Source organism: Sapajus apella, unplaced genomic scaffold (genome assembly GCF_009761245.1).
Source record: "Sapajus apella isolate SASKATOON/1434 unplaced genomic scaffold, GSC_monkey_1.0 scaffold8, whole genome shotgun sequence".
In the NCBI taxonomy this organism is placed as follows: domain Eukaryota; kingdom Metazoa; phylum Chordata; class Mammalia; order Primates; family Cebidae; genus Sapajus; species Sapajus apella.
In genome coordinates, this window is record NW_022436948.1 from 1,355,100 (window position 1) to 1,361,643 (window position 6,544).

Sequence of the window (6,544 nt, forward strand, 5' to 3'; positions counted from 1 at the left end):
ACACCGATGGACGCTCAGATAGCAAATGGCTCTCCAGTGCCGGGCGAAAGTGCGTCTGGTGGTGGGGAGTCCCGGGCGGAAGCGCGTTTGCTCCTGGGTATTGTCTAGTTTTCTTGCTGGGCGTGATTGCTGACATCTGGTTGTGCGTTCCGTGTCTGTGTTGATGCGGGGCACGCTCTCCAGTTGTTTTTATCCTAATGCCTTTGACAGGTGCACTCTCAGGCTTACATCCGTGGGGATGAGGCGCTGGGGATTTTATCATTTTGCTTGGGCTGCCCTAAGGATGCGCAGGACAGGTGGCTTGAACAGCAGACGCCTGCTTCTCACAGTTCCGGAGGCTGGGGTCAGAGACCCAGGTGCAGCCGGGCGGGTTCCTGGGGCCTGTCCTTGGCTTGCAGACGCGTCTCTCCCTGTGTCCTCACAGGGCCGTCCCTCTGTCTGTGTGTCTGTGCCCTCATCTGCTCTTCTTATGAGACTCCCCAGACTGGGCCAGTGCAACCCTAATGACCACATTTTAACCTAATCGCCTTGTAAAGACCCCAGCTCCACATGCAGTCACCTTCTGAGACGCTGGGGCTAGGAAATGAATTTTGGCAGCGGGGAGTGGGGCAAATTCAGGTCAGTTCTTCCTTCTGTTTCTGTGTGTCTGTGTCCGTGTGCCTGCGTGCCTCTGTGCCTGTGTCTGTGTGTCTGTGTCTGTGTCTGTGTGCCTGTGTGCCTGTGTCTGTGTGCGTGTGCCTGTGTGTCTGTGTCTGTGTGTCTGTGCCTGTGTGCGTGTGCCTGTGTCTGTGTCTGTGTGTCTGTGTGCCTGTGTGTCTGTGTGCATGTGCCTGTGTGTCTGTGTCTGTGTGCCTGTGTGTCTGTGTGTCTGTGTGCCTGTGGCTGTGTCTGTGTCTGTGTCTGTGTGCGTGTGCCTGTGTGTCTGTGTCTGTGTGCCTGTGTGCCTGGCCTGTTCCTGGGTGCACAGTTTGCTAGGGCTGCCGTAATAAGCTACCACACACTGGAGCTTAAACAATAGACATTTATTATCTCACAGCTCTGGGGGCCAGAAGTGCGAGGTCAGGGTTCAGCAGGCTGGTTCCTCCTGAGGCTGTTGGGGAGAGGCTGCTCCAGGCCTCCCCCAGCTCCTAGGGGTCCCCCAGCCATCGTGGCTCCTCAGTTTGCAGATGCATCCCCAGCTGTCTTCACATGGTGTCCAGACCTCCCCCTCTAAAAGAAACACAAACACACCCTCATTACCTCATTTCTATTTGGTTAGCTGCAGCCTGTCTCCAGTAAGTTCATTCACAGATCCTGGAGGTTAGGACTCCAACAGGAATTAGGGAGAGACACAACTCAATCCATAATGGTATGCGTACGCATGTGTTTGCCTGTGCATGTGTCTGCACATACGTGTGTATACCAGCTTGTGTGTGCGTGTGAAGACTGCGTGACTCTGCATAAAGTCCTAACCTGCTGTTGACAGGTGTGGAAACCGGGCCCAGTGCAGGGCCAGTAACTGCCGGGGTCAGAGGGGGCTGGACAGTCGCCTCCCCTGATTCCTCCCAGCTGACTCACCCTGTGCTGTGAGATCAGGCCACCTTGGCTGTGGGCACAGGAACAGGCAGCAGATGACCAGCTGAGGGTCCATAAGGGTCCTCCAGCCATCCGTGGAGGGGCCCCATAGGCAAAGGCGGGAACAAGACCTGTGTGTGCCTGGACGGAGGTAACTGCTGGGCAGAGGGCTGACCGTGGGCACCAGGGAGAAAGCCTTGAAGCCAGAGCTAGAAGAGGCGGTGGAGGGGCTGGCATGGTGGGCACAGAGCTGCCACAGGAGCCCTTGGGACTCAGCCCCTGAGTCTTTGGGAGGGACAGGGAGCAGACAAATGCCCAGTCTCCGGGGGCCAGGCTGAGGAGCTGGACTTCTTCTCCCACCAGATCCCTGGTTTGGTGTGGATTCCTGGCTTCTCAAGTCTAGTAGATCCTCCCCTGCTGCTTAGGACCCCCCAGCTGCCCGCATGCTGGGCATGCGGCATGAGGCAGTATGGTTTCTGCGTGGGCCGCTGGCTGCAGGGCTGACCCATGGCTGAGGCTGCCCTGGACCCACCAGCAGTGGCAGCCAGCAGGAAGTGGGTCCCAGGTGCAGGCCAGTAGAAAGAGGACGTCGAGCCACAGCCAAGCTGCTCATATTTTCCAGGGCTGAACCCCCGGGCCGTCCGTGTGGGAGGAAGGAAGTGGGCCTGGGAGGGGCAGAGGAGCCCTCTGGCCCCCACAGGAAGGGTGAGCCCTGTATACTCAGCCCACACCCCTCTTTCCTAGAAACTCCGGGCCCAGGTTAACCCCAGGGGCCTGTGGGGGCCAGTGCAGAGCTGAGGACAAACACATGCCATGGCCAGGGTCCCCCACTCAGACCCCGGGCCAGAGAGGAAAGTAGGGCTGCTTCCCCATTCCACTGCCATTGCCCAGACCATGCTGCCGGAGGACAAGTGGGCAGGCAGGCGGGCACATGGCAGGCTGGCATATGGCTGGCGGGCACATGGGCAGGCGGGCACATGGGCAGGCAGCAAGGCCAGGCCTCTGCTGACTTCAAACCCAAGGGCCGCAGGAGCCCCCCAGCAAGAGCCGAAACCATGTACAGCATGAGTTCCAGGACCACACGTGCTGGGGGAGGGGGTGTCTTTAACCATTGCTCAGAGAAGTTGTTTGCTGAGTTTCTTCTATTTTGTAGCAGCAAGACCCTTCCTCATTGTGCGAAGAGCTGGTGCAGAAACTCCCTGATCCACGCTCTCCATCAGTCTTGCCTGGTTTTGGGGTCCATCCAGCCGCCGCCATGTCCTGGTCCCCGCTGAGCCCCGGGTGTGTGGAGGCCCTTCCCCGCTTCCTGGGTCTCGTCATTGCAAGGAAAACTCTGAGGCTCCCTCAGCCTTGTGCTCCTGCCGCCCTCCCTGGCAGGTTCTTGTCGACTCAAGCCCAGTGAATGAGGCAGCCGGAGGAAGGAGTCGCGGTCGGCGCTGGGACCAAGGCGGCCCTAGGGGGCTGTCCTGGCCCCCCCAGCTTTCCTCCAGCATCAGCCACTCGGCTTGGCCCCTCACCCAGGGGTCCTTTGTATGCCCTGAGTGCTGCAGCTGGTGGAGGCGGCTTCCTCCTGGCTGGGTCCATCTCCTCTTATAACGGCTTCTGGGTTCTGAGGTTTTCATTTTCACACCTGGCTTCTATGGCAGGTATATATGTAAATGCAGGTCTATGTGCATATATGTGTACATACAAATTATGTGTGTATACATCTGTGGTATGTGTGAGTGCACGCACCTGTGCACAGGTACATGGCATGTGTAAGTGTGTTGCATGCACCCATGCACATGCATGTGGTGTGTGTGGTACATGTGCACAGGTATGCAACACATGCATATGTGGCAGTGATGTGTGTGGGTATATAAATGCATATGGCGTGTGTGGGAATGATTGCGCATGTATAAGTCTGTGTGTGATATGTATACACATGTGTGTAGTGTGGCACGTGGTGCATGTTTATATGCATGTGTGCTGTGTGATACAGGTTTGTGCACAGATGCATGTGAAGTGGTGTGTGGTGCATGTTTATATGCACACGTGCTGTGTGATGCAGGTCTATGTGCACATATGTGTGGTGTGGGTGTGATGTGTGTCTGTGTGCATGTGTGTGGTGTGGTGTGTGGTGCATGTTTATATGCATGTGTGCAGTGTGATACATGTTTGCACATGTGTGATGTGTGTGGTGCATGTGTGTGCACGTGTGCTGCGCAATGCAAGTCTGTGTGTACATATGTGTGGTTTGTGCGCGTGAATGCAGGCACACATGCACATATATAGCATGTGAGGGTGTATGCCTGTGGACATGTGTGTGGAGTGTACACCATGAATGCATGTGCACATATTCACATGTGGCCTGCGTGCATGTGTGAATGCATGTACTTATGTACACATGCCTCTTCAAATTCAGGAGCTGCTCACTTGAGTGACGTAGAAATGAGCAGAGGCAGGAGCTGTGGAGTGTCCCTGAAGGCAGTAAGTTCTTCCACTTTTGGAGCAGAGCTGCTGGAAAGCAAGCCCATCCCGCTTTCTCCTTCCTGCAGGGTGGTCATGTTCCCATGAGGCTCATTAGAGAAGACGAATGAATCCTGGCAGCTTGGAGGCTTCCCGAGTCACGAGCGCGCACACGCACACACACGCAGCCTCACCAGTCTCATTACCAGCAGTTACGTAAAACACGCTTCCTGGGAACGGCTAGCCTCATTAGTCCGTCGGGGTGATTAAGCTGCAGAAAGGAGCCTCTCTCTCCCATAGTGGGGCACCCCGTGCCCAGTTGGTGCACTCTGCTCCCAATGGCTGGAAGTAATTTTCCATCCCTGAGGGAATTCTCATGGAGTTTTTGTTTGTTTTGTTTTTAGAGACAGAGTTTGGCTCTGTCATCCAGGCTGGAGTGTAGTGGCGTGATCATATCTCACCGCAGCGTTGACCTCCTGGACTTAAACAATCCTCCTGCCTCAGCCTCCCCAGTAGCTGGGACAATAGGCGCATGCCACCACCCTCAGCTAACCGTGTTTCGTATTTTTGGAGAGATGGGGTATCACTATGTTGCTTCAGCTGGTCTCAAACTCAGGGGCTCAAGCGACATTCCCACCTTGGCTTCCCAAAGTGCTGGGATTACATGTGTGAGCCTTCGGCTGAATCCCCATGGATTTTATGTCAATTGGTGCTGAGGACTTTGAGGCCAGTGCCGATGGTGACCCCTGGAATGTGGTGACCACCCACCCTGGGGATTAAGGACCCGAGATCCCCTCCCCCAGCACTAATCAGAGCAGAATCACCAAGAATTCTGCCTGGGAAAGGGCTGGGAATACTCCCCACCCCCTGAGGCCAGTGTACAGCGTGAGCATGGGGGCCGTAGGGGCCCAGGAAGGGCCTGACCCAAGTCTGCTGGGGACCCGAGCAGTCTGTCTCCCAGTGGTCCCGGCTGCCAGAACCCTGGCTAATGTGGAATTGGGTTCTGGCGACCCTGGATCAGAGCCCCAGGCAAATGCCGCCAGCCAGCAGCACTCCCATTGGCTCCTCACATCCACAGCACAACACCCGTCTTACAGATGAGGACACTGAGGTCCAGAAGGTCATGTAACTTGCCAAGGCTGAACAGCAGGAAGGAGGGAGAGAAGGGGTTAGGAGTGAGACAGCCTGGTCCCAGACATGGGCCCTCACCTACTGCTCTGCCCTACCGGGCCTGAGTGTTCACAGGAAGCCGACAATGGGGGGTCCCGTGTCCTCACGATGCCCTGGACCCAACTCCTCAGCCCCCAGGAGAACCCAGAGGAGGGTTGGGCCCTGCCACCCCACGTCCTGGGATCCTGGCGGATGGGATGCTGGGACCCCTCCAGCCTGTGCTGCTGCAGAGGGGGGTTGCCAGCCTGGCCAACATGGTAAAACCCCATCTCCACTAAAAATACACAAATTAACCAGGTGTAGTGGCACGTTTCTGTAATCCCAGCTATTCAGAAGGCTGAGGCAGGAGAATCACTTGAACCCAGGATGCAGAGGTCGCAGTGAGCGAAGATTGTGCCACTGCACCCCAGCCTGGGCAACAGAGCGAGATTCCATCTCAAAAACAAAATCAAAAAACAACAGCAATAGAAAAAAACCCACCAATACTATTCTTAACAACCCGATTAGAGAGCACAGTCCAATAGTTCTGAGCGGCTCCTCTTCCCCTGTGACCCACACGACAGGGACGGAGAGTGAATTCCTCGGGTTTGAAATCCAGCTGCAGTCATTCTCCAAGTGCAGGCCCCCAAGAGGGTATGAAATCCTGCCGTTTCTCACTCCGAATTCGGGGACTTCCCTGTTTGCTTCTTCCTTGTGCCTGCTGTGATTTGTGGCTGAACCTCACACGCAATTCCTGAGGCTTGGACTGCGGAGCAGATGGGTGTTTCTGTGAGCGCAGGTCAGGGTCCCTGCTCCGCCAGGCCTCCTCATCAGCGGTCCTAGCACCTCATCCAACGGCCTTGTTCCCTGAGTTGTGACAGAAGCAGTGAAACCCGCCGTGGAGTGCAGCGCCACGGCTGGGTCACAGAACGGGTCCGAGCCACCGGCTGCCTCACCGGGCTGCCTTTCCCCCTCCGTGGCACTGCGTGGGACTCACCATCCTCTCGTATTCTCACGGTATGCCAGCGCCGCTGCACATGTGGCTCCTTCCACATTCCACACGGATCCAGATGGACCTGATTTCAATAGCGGCACCTCATCCCATGCCTACGTAGGCCAGCGTTGACGGTCGCTGCTGCCAGGCGTGGCTCTGCAGGTCCACCTTTGGTGTCCTTGCACACACAAGTGCCTGCCCGTGTTCCCCGCCTTTCTTGCCTGTGGGAGCACCCACTTACCAGCTCTCTGCTTCACTCGCTTGTTTGGCGATTTTTGGTTCTGCACCCCCTCCACACCCCAAAACGAAACCCCATCCAGACAGGGACCTGGTTTTGTTCACCCGTGGATCCTAGGCACCGCGGAGAAGACGCTCCCCCCGTGATTTTTTTCCAGATGC

General features: G+C 56.5%; 1 long non-coding RNA gene across 1 annotated transcript; it reads right to left on the reverse strand.

The window, feature by feature from the left end:
* Window positions 1-1,004: 1,004 nt before the first annotated feature.
* LOC116550662 lies at window positions 1,005-6,038 on the reverse strand. The gene is made up of 2 exons (XR_004268521.1): window positions 5,899-6,038; window positions 1,005-1,209 (listed from the first exon to the last, which is right to left on the reverse strand). It is a non-coding gene; the product is annotated as an uncharacterized LOC116550662 (long non-coding RNA).
* Window positions 6,039-6,544: the final 506 nt, after the last annotated feature.